The sequence below is a fragment of the Echinops telfairi genome, unplaced genomic scaffold (genome assembly GCF_000313985.2).
Source record: "Echinops telfairi isolate 266 unplaced genomic scaffold, ASM31398v2 ScPeMD7_3509;HRSCAF=4178, whole genome shotgun sequence".
In the NCBI taxonomy this organism is placed as follows: domain Eukaryota; kingdom Metazoa; phylum Chordata; class Mammalia; order Afrosoricida; family Tenrecidae; genus Echinops; species Echinops telfairi.
In genome coordinates, this window is record NW_022107407.1 from 11,655,840 (window position 1) to 11,667,627 (window position 11,788).

Genomic DNA, 11,788 nt, shown 5'->3' on the forward strand with positions numbered 1-11,788 from the left:
AATTCAATAGTTCAAACATATCAAGAAGAGTTGCACAATGGGGAACCAATTACAAGGATATACATGTGACCTCTTCCCTGGGGGATGGACAACAGAAAAGTGGGTGAAGGGAGATGTCAGACAGGGCAAGATATGACAAAATAATAATTTATAAATTATCAAGGTTTCATGGGGGAGGGGCAGAGGGGAGGGAGGGGAAAAAAAGAGGACCTGATATCAGGGGCTTAAGTGGAGAGCAAATGTTTTGAGAATGATGAGGGCAATGAATGTACAAATATGCTTTACACAATTGAGTATGTATGGGTTGTGATAAGAGTTGTATGACCCCTTAATAAAACTATTAAAATAAATAAATAAAATTAAATTTATAAAAAGAGTTGCACAATCTTTACCACAATCCATTTTAGAACATTTTCTTTTTCCCTGTATACATTTTTACACACGTGAATTTTTCATTGTTGATAAAAATATACACAACAAAATACTCACTAATCCAGCAACTTCTAAATGTATAATTCAGTGCCATTGATTATATGCTTTATATTTTACTATAATGCAATTTTTCCATGAACTTTTTGAAGCCCATACAGATTAAGGCCCTTGACTCTTTGGGGCTGCATACCAACCCTCATATAAGTCTATTTTATATAATAATAGATTTATGGAAGGGATTAATTAATTTGTATATAAATATATCCATCATTAGTCTTTCTGTTTGTCATCTTATTTTGGCTTGCTTGTTGCTGTGAGGCTGGAAACTATGTCACTGGTATTTTAAAAACTACAGGGTCACCCAAGGTGAACAAGATTTAGTGGGATTTCCAAACCAAGAACATACTAAGGAGAAAGAATACATTATCCATATCTGAGGCATCGACCACATAAAACCTTATAAATAGCAGTGAAATATTTCAGATAGAGTACCAAATGATGAAATAGGCTGTGTCTTAGGGATTAGCTGCTGAATAACATCAGGACATTGTGGGATCTAGTCCTGAAAGATGAGCCCCTCACAATGAAAGACACTTAAAATCCATTGGGGACCTGCCTCTTCAAATCAGAGTGACCATAATAATGTGGATTGAAAAAAGCTTTCAGGACCTTCATTTGCTGACAGGACATGACTGAAAATGAGTCTAATGAGCTGTAAGTATTTATAAATAATCATAACATAGAATGCGTGGAGTATGATTATAGGAAAATTGGAAATCATCAAAAATGAAGTAGAATGCATAACGATGGATATACTAGCATAAGTGAGCTGAAATGGACTGGTCATTTTGAATCAGACAATCATATGCTATACTATACTGGGGATGCCAAATTCAAAAGGAATGGTACTTCATTCATCATCATAAAAGAAAATTTCAAGATACATCTTGAAGTATAAGGCTATCTGTGATTGGATAATTTCTATACCTCGATAAGGAAGTCTCTGCAATTTGTCTGTCAGTTTGTCCTCCTGTGATGCCTGGTGTGGTGCTGTGATGCTGGCAGCACTGTCACTGGTATGTCAAATGGCAGCAGTATATATGCGGAGCAAATAATCAGAGAAGCTGGGTTATATGAAGAAGAATGTGAATTGGAAGAAGGTTTATTAAGAATCTGTGATATGCAGATAACACAACCTTGATTATTGAAAGTGAGGAGGACTTGAAGCACTTGCTGACGAAAGTCAAAGATAGCCACCTTCAATATGGATTGTGATCCAATGTAAAGAAGACCAAATCCTCACAACTGGGCCAATATGTAACTTAATGAATGGAGAATAGATTGAAATTGTCAAGGATTTCATCTTCCTTTGATTCACAATCAATGCTCATGGAAGCATTAGTCAAGAGATCAAACAACACATGGCATTGGATAAATCTGTTGCATAAGACCTCTTTAGAGTGCTGTAAAGGAGGGAGGTTACTTTGAGAACTAAGGTGTACCTGACCCAAGCCATGGCATTTTCAATGGCCTCGTATACATGTGTATAGTTTCATTTGTCTTATATTCTTTGGAAATGTTGTCAGGAGAGACCAGTTCCTGGAGAAAGAATCATGTTCGGTAAAGGAGAGGGGCTTCCAAAAAGAGGATGCTCCTTAAGGAGTTACTTTGGTGCCATGGCTGCAACAATGAGCTGAAACACAGGAACAAATATGAGAATGACGTAGGACCAGGCAATGTTTCATTCTATTGTGCATGAGGTCACTTTGGACTAGAACCGACTCAAAGGCACCTAACAGCAACATATAAATGTGAAAGCTGGACATTGAGTAAGGAAGACCAAGAGGAATTGATGAATTTGAATTATGGTGCTGGTGAAGAATATTGAAAATACTACAGACTCCCAAATGGACAAACAAATCTATCTTTGAAGAAGTACAGCCAGAATGCTCCTTAGATGAACGGATGGAAAGATGTCTCACATACTTTGAACATGTTGTCAGGAGAGGTCAGTACCTTGAGAAGGAGATCATTCTTGGTAAAGAAGATTGGCATAGAAAAAGAAGACCCTCAAACTCATGGATTGACACAGTGGGTGCAACAATGGGCTCAAACACAGGAACATTTATGAGGATGGCACAGGACCGGGCAGTCTTTTATTCTGTTGTACACACGTCACTATGAGTTAGAACCCACCGTATGGCACCTAACAGTAAACAACAACAAGGAAGTCTAGTTAATACAACCAGAAATTAAAGAATTCTATCAACTTCTTCTGTCTGAAATTGATCAAACATGCAATCAAGATAATTTAATCATTACTGTGATTAGAAAGTGAAAGTTACAGTAAAGTTGGGAATATAAGGTAGCTAAAGTAAGTGCAAGAAATGATGAAGTAAAAGAGCTGAACTGAAAATGTCAAGGGGAAATTCAAGAACACAAACTATTATAGTAAATGTGCGAACATCTAGAATTACAAATCCAAAAGAGGAAAACATGATCAGCGTATCTCAAGCTGATAAACTGAAGAAAAATTTCAAGCCCTAGATGCAATATGGAAGAATTCTATGGGCCAAATATTGACTGATGCAGGAAGCATCAAAAGTTAATAAGACTATAGTGTCACTGTGCCAAAAAGGGCTGGTTCATTTAAACATTTCAAGAGGTAGCAAGTGATTAAGAACCAATGATACTAAAGGAAGAAATCCAAGCTGGTTTGAAGGAATTATTGCAAAACACAACTCCAGGAATTTACAAAATCACAATAGAAAGTTTCAACAAGCTGATAAAACAGAGGAAGTACGTACTCACTCATGTGTGCCAAGATATTTGGAAGACAGCTACGTGGCCACCCAATTGGAGGAGATTCGTATTGGTTTCTATTGCAAAATGGTGACCAAAAGGCATGTTGAATCATTTAACAATATCACCAATAATACATGCAAGTAAAACTTTACTGTAGACAATTCAGCAGTGGTTGCAACAGTATATCCACATAGAGCTGCTAAAAATTGAAGCCAGATTCAGAAGAGGATGTGTTATATGTGATAACATTTTGATGTCAGATGGATCTTATTTGAAAGCAGAGAATAACAGAACAATGTTTACTTGCCTTTTATTGACAATGCAAAGGCACTTGACTGTATAGATCATAACCAAACATGGAAAACATTTAGAAGAACGGAAATTCCAGAATCCTACATTGTGCTCATGGGAAACCTATACCTGGGCCAAGAGGCAATTGTAGGAACAGAACAAGGGAATACTTATTGGTTTAAAATGAGGAAAGGTGTGTGTCGGGTTGTATCCACTGACCAGATTTATTCAATCTGTATGTTGAGCAAATAATCTGTGAAGTTGAATTATGTGAGGATGAGCACAGCATCAAGATTGAAGGAAAGCTTATTAAAAACTTGTAATATACAGATGACACACCCTTGCTTGTTGAAAGCAAGGAGGACTTCAAGTCAATGGTGAGATTCAGATAACTTAATAACCAGTTCGCCGCCCTAATGACCATTTTAAATATATATATATGCTGGAAGGTAGTTTATAATTTCATACAGTAAATACTTAAATAAGAACAATAGAAGAGATGTACAAAATTATAAGATTGTAAGAGTTTTAAAATATTAATAAAAATTTAAGTTTTATGAGTTTTAAAGTATTAATTAAAAAATGAAATAATGCCTGACAAAAAACAATGAAACTATTATTTAAGATACTTAAACATTGCTTCTTGATTCTTGATTGACGTTCTCGCTTGCAATATTCTTCATTTTTATCTGAGCATCATCAGCTGTGTGATTTATCTGTATCCATTTTTTTCACTGTAGGAGTAGGATTCCATTCCTTTAGAGGTAGGGCAATTGGACAATCATTATTGTGTTTGATATATTAGAAACAGGTGACTTCTCTAAATATATTATGTTCATCTTTGAAAATCCCCTTTCTGCTTCTGCTGAACTTACAGAAATTGTTGTGATAATCTTTTGAACTCTTTGAGGATGCATAATTCATATATAATATCTCATGGGAATTTGGGGGGTAGCACAAAAATGAAGTGAATGGCAATGGGTCACCCGCTGGTTGTGTCAAATGTTTTCTCTTTATATGTTTGTTTCCTGAAGTCACAAATGTAAGAGAATAAAAATGTAGTATTTCATCAAAAGTGCAACGAGTTTAATGAAATAAATAAATATTACAAGCATAGTTCTTTCTGTCTCATGTTTTTATATCTATGGACAGAGTGAACCTTACTACAGGCACTTAGAATATGCTGCTACAGCGTTTGAGTTAGTTAATTGTGCCAGCCTGGCCGATAATCACATGTGGGGCTCGTTGAAAGGTGGAGGGATAAATGGGTGGTGAAGCCTCGCCTTCCTAGTTCTCGGGTCTCTTGTTTTGTGATGGTTGCATCGGGTGCAGCTGCCTTAGCAGTTCCCTGCTTCAGCTTGCAAGATGGATTTCCTACAAGACATCCCCAAGGAGAAGCCACATGGATCTATCCTGATGCAGCCCTGGGTGCTGGAGCAGCCATGTGGAGACCCCTGCCAGTGCTGAGATGCTTACACATTCACTGACTCAGCTTTCCTCCTGCAGTCGGCATTATTGCCTCTGTTTTGTGAGGTGAAGGACTTTGTGGACTGGTGTTGGGTATGGGTTAATGTTGGACTTGTGGGCTTGGGCAGCATTGGGTTGGGATGTTTTCGTGATGCACATTTTCTTTGCATAAAACTCTCTCTTATACGTGAGTTGCTGTGGATTTGTTTCTCCAAAGTACCTAGACTAATACAGCGTTATAAAAGAGAAAGGAATGTAAATTTGTGATTTCCACATTGGGTGGCTACCCAGCCACACACCTTAGAGAGAACCAGTTTGTCTATCCAACAAATAATTAGGTATTGGTTCTGCTGAACTAGTTTGAACTAAGTCCCACCACTCCTGGAAGCACATTTTGATGAAAATCCAAGAATGTAACCTTCAGTGTGGATTAGAACTCATTGGGGAGAAGAAATGGGATGGGAAATCCTCACAACTAAACTAATATACAACATCATGATAAGTAGAGAAAAGATTGAAGTTGTCAAGCTTTTCATTTTGATTGGATCTACAGTCAATGTTTATGGAAGCAGCGCTCAAGAAATCAAACGGCATATACTGCATTGGAGAAATCAACTGTGTAAGACTTCTATAAAGTAGTGAAGAGGAAGGAATTCACTTTGAAGAGCAATGTGTACCTTACACAAGTTATGGCATATTCAATTGCTTAATGTGCATATGAAAGTTGGACCATGAATATTTTAAAAATTGGAAAATAATTGATGCATTTAAATGATGATGTTGGTGCAGAATATTTAAAGTACAATGGAATATATGGACAACAGAGAAATCTATCTTGGAAAAAGTACAGGAAAATACTCCTTAGAAGCAAGTATGGTAAGATTTCCTCTCATGTACTTTAAACATGTTATCAGAAGAGACCAGTCCATAGGAAAGGACATCAAGCTTGGTTTAAAAAGGTCAGCGCACAAGAGGAAGACCCTCCATGAGATGGACTGGCCCAATGGCTGCAACAGGGGCTCAAACATCCTAAATAGTGTGAGATGGTGCTGGACCAGGCAGTATTTTATTCTGCTGTGCTTTGAGTGGCTGTAAATTAGAATAGACTCAACAGCACCCACCAATATGTCATAATATAACAATTAAATCCATGTTCTAGGACTTGAACTTGTCTGACTGAAAATGTTTTCACTTTATTTTCTCCAACTTTCTTTTCCTATCAGACTTTGTCACTGCCCATGTAAAATGATCATCAATACTAAGATACGGATTTAAGTCAGAGACTGAAATATATCAAGAAATTTAAAATTAGATCTCAGTGATGGTATTGCCAAACATGGCTGTGCCGTTTGTCTGTTTTATAAAGGCCCCTGAGTGGGAGAGGGAGTGTTGAGCAAAGACTGAAAACCTGCCACAGTCTACTATTCTACCTGTACGCATTGGGGGAGGCTGTCCATACCCTGAGGAATATACTACACAAATGATATGGTCATGATTCTCTCTTTATGGTGACGGGGGTGGCAAGAGAGAGGGGTAGTTTTTTCTGATGCTCACAAAAGTGCAGTCTAGGTGTGATGGTTGATGTTATGTGCCATCCTGACTAGGCTATGCGGCTATCATATCAAACACTAGTAAAGTATTCATAAGTGAAAAACATTTAAATCTGCTGGTCTCAAGAGAAACCAAACTCACTCTCATTAAGCTTGACTCATAGTAATCCCACAGGACACAGTAGAACTGTCCTTTTTTGTTTCCAAGGCTGTAAATCTTTACAGGACTAGAAAGCTTCCTCTTTCTCTCACAGAGGGGTTAATGGTGTTTAACTTTGTTACCAAACAAATAACCAATTACACATTGTAATGTGAGTGAGGCTTATTAATCATTTGAATTCCTAAAAAGTAAAAGTGGAGGTTTTCAGAAGTAGGATTTGGCATTAAGAATACAAACAGTCTACAAGAATTACTCACTCCCGTACTGCCTACGCTATAATAGTTAGGGAACACAAAATTGCTATATTTTCTAGTCTGCCACCCACCCTACAGATTCTGGACATTATAGGCAATTCCTCAAAACAAAAATATCTCCATCTATCTATGTATCTATCTATGTATCTATGTATGTACGTATGTATGTATGTATGTATGTATCTATCTATCTATCATCTATCATCTATCTATCATTTCTCTATCTATCTTTCTATCATCTATCTACATATTTATCATCTATCTCTTACTGGTTCTGTTTTTTTCTTAGGCAATAGGTCTACTCTGGCTCTTCTCCAGGCTTTAGAGTTGATGGGGACACTTAACTGGGGAATAGGTTTGAAGGTGATTGTTCCCAAGTAAGGAAATGAATCAGGCCACTCTAAGGACTCTCCAATTAGAAGAAGCTGAGGTCATTTGGAATTCTTCAACCCAGCTTTCTGCCTGAGAATTATCACTACTCTGAACCAAACATTTGGGCTCAGCTTGAGTTGTAAACAAACTTTGCTTTTTAATGGCCTTTTGAATCAATACCTGTTTCTTTAAAGTTCTATTCATTGATTCCAGACACTCTTCCAGAGTATAAAAATGTCAATTTCTCCTTTTATGTTTCCTTAGTGAAATGGATCAGGAGAGAAGATATACAAGGGGATACTCAAAAACAAAAACAAAAACAAAAAAACCCATGCAAGTTTTTTCAAAGCTATGTATTTATTTTTTTACAAAGCAACCTTATCACCTTCAAAGTACTTTCCATTATACTTAATACATTTTTAAAATCTGATATTCCATTCTTTTCAGATCCTCTAAATAGAAAGTTTGAGTAACAGTCTGACCTGGTGAAAGGATCTCCAAATGCACTGTCAATGTTTTTTTTTTCCTTTTTAAAATCATTTTATTAGGGACTCTTACAGCTCTTATCAGAATCCACACATACATCCATTGTGTCAAGCACATTTTTACATATGCTGTCATCATCATTTTCAAAAATTTTCTTTCTACTTGAGCTCTTGATATGAGCTCATTTTCCCCCTCTCCTCCCTTCCCTCTCCCATGAATCCTTGATAATTTATATATTTTTTTCATGTCTTACACGGACTGCTATCTCCCTTTACACACTTTTCTGTTGTCTTTCACCCTGGGAGGGAGTTATATGTAGAGCATTGTTATCCATTCCCCCTTTTTACCCCCACCTTCTCCCTCCCCTCCTGGTATTGATACTCTCATTATTGGTCCTGAGGGGTTTGTCTGTCCTGGATTCCTTGTGTTTTGAGCTCTTATCTGTACCAGTGTACATGCTCTGATCTAGCCAGATTTGTAGAATTGAGGTCATGATAGTGGGGCGAAGAAAACATTAAAGAACTAGAAGAAAGTTATATGATTCATCATTGCTATATTACACACTGACTGGCTCATATCTTCCTTGTGACCCTTCTGTAAGAGGATGTCCAATTGGCTACAGATGGGCTTTGGGTCACCACATTGTACTCCCCCTCATTCACATTGATATGATTTTTTGTTCTGGGTCTTTATGCCTGATACCTGAACCCATCAACACCTCATGATCACACAAGCTTGTATGCTTCTTCTGTGTGGGCTTTGTTGTTTCTCAGATACATGCCCATTTGTTTATCTTCAAGCCTTAAAGACCCCCAGATGCTAAATCTGCTGATAGCTTTTGTCTTCGGTGATCATGTAGGGAAAGTGAGCATCACAAAATGCTGGGTTATTAGAACAAAATGTTCTTGAATTGAGGGAGTACTTGAGTAGAGGCCCAACATCCTCTTCTACCTTAACACTTAACATATAAATGTATATACATAGATCTATTTCCATATAGGTTACATATAAATATATTTACTTATGTACATTCCTGTATTTAGACCTCTATAAATGCCCTTGCCTCCTAGTTCTTTCCTCTATTTCCTTTTAGTCTGTGGAGCCAGCCCCAATCCCAATTACATGGGCATGCCTACCACCACCACCACTCCGCCGCCACCCCCAACACCAGAAGAATGCACTTTAGAAGACAGACAGCACTGAAGCTACAGCTTGGGGAGAGGAATGCATCTGACCAGAACCCACAGGAGCCAACAAAGAGGAAGAGAGAGAGAGAGTGGAACACATCCGGGCCCACCAAGTCCAGAGGAAGATATTCCTACTCAGAGCAGCCAATGCACAGAGAGGACCATAGGGCCAGCCCCACCATAAGACAATGACATGACATCCCTCACTGACTCATAGTGCTATGGAGGACAACACTGGAGAAACAGTGTAGGAATCATCTGACCCCATTACACAAGGGTGAAACACTAAAGGCATGCAACAGAGCAGCAAGGGGAGCAAAGCAATGAATTCCCTGGAGAATACCAAAAATAAACTTTAGGACCAAGGCATGACATCCCATCAGACTTGACTGGAAAACACTCCTAAAGGTCAACAAATAGACCTGGAACCGTTTATAGGCTTTTCTTTTTTTTTGTCGTTGGTTTTTTATTGTTGTTGTTGTTGCTGTTTTATTTTGCTTTGTCTTGTTTTTGTGCTTATTATTATCTCTGCATGTCTATCTAGATAAAATAGGTGGGATAAACAACCTGGAGGAGAAAACAACAGGACTGTTCAGGGAAGGAGGGGTGGATGGCATGGGAGTTGGGGAGGCAGGGGAAAGGAAGATATGTCATCAAACCCAAAGACAAGGGAACAACAAATGATTGAAAATTGATGGAGAGGAGGGCGTAGGATGCCTGGTGGGGCTTAATCGAGGGCAATGTAGCCAAGAGAAATTACTGAAATCCAAATGAAGGCCGAACATCATAATGGGATAAGTCAATATTTTCATCCATTTGAGAAATTGATGGACATCCAGAACAAGGTTTGCCATCAATCGATTTTTAACCTTTTGTGAAATGAGGAAACTACTCATATATTTGAGTGTTTCTCACAGTGTTGTCCTTGTAAGCTGTATTCAACATCACAAGTTTCTGCTGCAGTTTTCCCAAGAAGGAATGAAAATTTCAAAGCCATTCTCTTAAATTGGACATCACAAAAAAGGAGGTTTGAGCAAAATTTCTCTTATGAAAAAATTCACTGTGAACAGAGAGAACTTTTCCAGGCGACGCCACTAAGTGTACTAACTCAGAGTGCGCTGCTCCATGCTCACCTAATAGGGAAAATCTGTACTACAAAAGCTATGCTCTGCTTAGTGCAATTCCAGTATTTTGGGAGTATGAAATATAGGAAATATCACTGGACATACATGAATAAGGGCACTTCCACTTGCAAGTGGCAAGGGCAAGTGGAAGTGCCCTCATATACGAAATATAACTGGACATACATGAAAGCACATTAAGCAAGCATCCTGTGACATCTTCCATATTGTGTTAGTCTGTGTTAACTAGAGAATCAAACCCAGAGACACTCACATGTTTATGAGAGAGCTTTATATCAAAGAGTAATTTCATATTGAGAAAACATCCCAACCCAAAGTCTTGTGGACCCAATGGCAGTGGAAGCATCTCCAGGGCTCTGTCTGCCAGCAGCATGTTCCATGTGACTTGTCAACAGGAAGGGGAAGCAGAGAGAGAGTGTGTCCCGCCTCCAGGAAGGAAGAGAAGAAGTTCCCAGAATCCCCAATAGAAGGGCACCCCACAAGGAGGCATTAGGCTCCTTCATCCCTTCACTTTTAATATCTTCAATTTGACACAGTATTATTTAACTACCACACATATTCTTCCTCCTCTGATCCTAAATTATCCTACAGTCCCTAGAAACTTTAGCCCAAAATATTAGCCATTTTTCGAATGTTTAAAAAATAATAAAACAAATCTTTCTCAAACCTCATTTTCTTAGAGTCTAATTATTTAAGGAATTAAATCTTTCATGTAAGACTAGCATGACTAGATAGCTCCACAATCCAGACAATATTCATCTTTTCACAATAGACACTATGTCTTTAAGTCATGGAGTTGTGAAACAGTATCTGCAAGTAATTCAAAATAGGAAGAGCAAGGAGGTGGTCATAGTGATGCAAACTAAAACTACAGTATCAGGGCGGCAAGATGTTAAATGACTTTTATGATAAGCCTAAACTGGAGGGTTTGGCTTTTAAATTAAGGGCAAGTGGAAGTGATTGAGGGGTATTAAAAAGTGAGTGACAATCAGATTTACATTTTAGTTTTATGGCAATTATACTAAATGGATTAAAAGAGGAAATGATCAAACTTGGGGAGTCAGATGAAGATTGGAGGGAAGATACAAACAGAGAAATATTAGAGGGGAGGGATCCATGTGGGTAAGTGAGAAAGATGAGAATGCAGGAAAGGATTTTCGTACTCCCAGGTTTAGGATGCTATTCCTTGAAATGAAATCAATTGATGATGAGTCTGATGTGGGTTTTATACCGTATGGGATGTGACCTGTAACTCTTCAACATTTCTTTCAGATACCATCCCCCACCCCGCCCCATGCCCCAGCCTTCTGCATGGCTGCACATATTTTTTTCTCTGTTGTCTTCAAATGAAGATGATCATATTCTTATTGTCTTTTCCCTTCTATCCATTGGATAAAATTCCTTTCAGACATGTCACTCTTACATTTAATAAATTAGATTCTTCTGGACCAGGAAGGACAATGCTACTTCCCAGAGCATCTTTGTGAGGGAGGGAAGAGAGAGGCTCTGCAAAGCCAACCAACCCTTCTGAAGAGTCAGCAAAAGTAGACAGAGATGAGTGGAGACTTTCTGGCGACTACAGTGCCAGCCCTTTGTCCATTTCTGAGCTCTGAGCTGCTTCTGAAAATGAATTACAACTCAT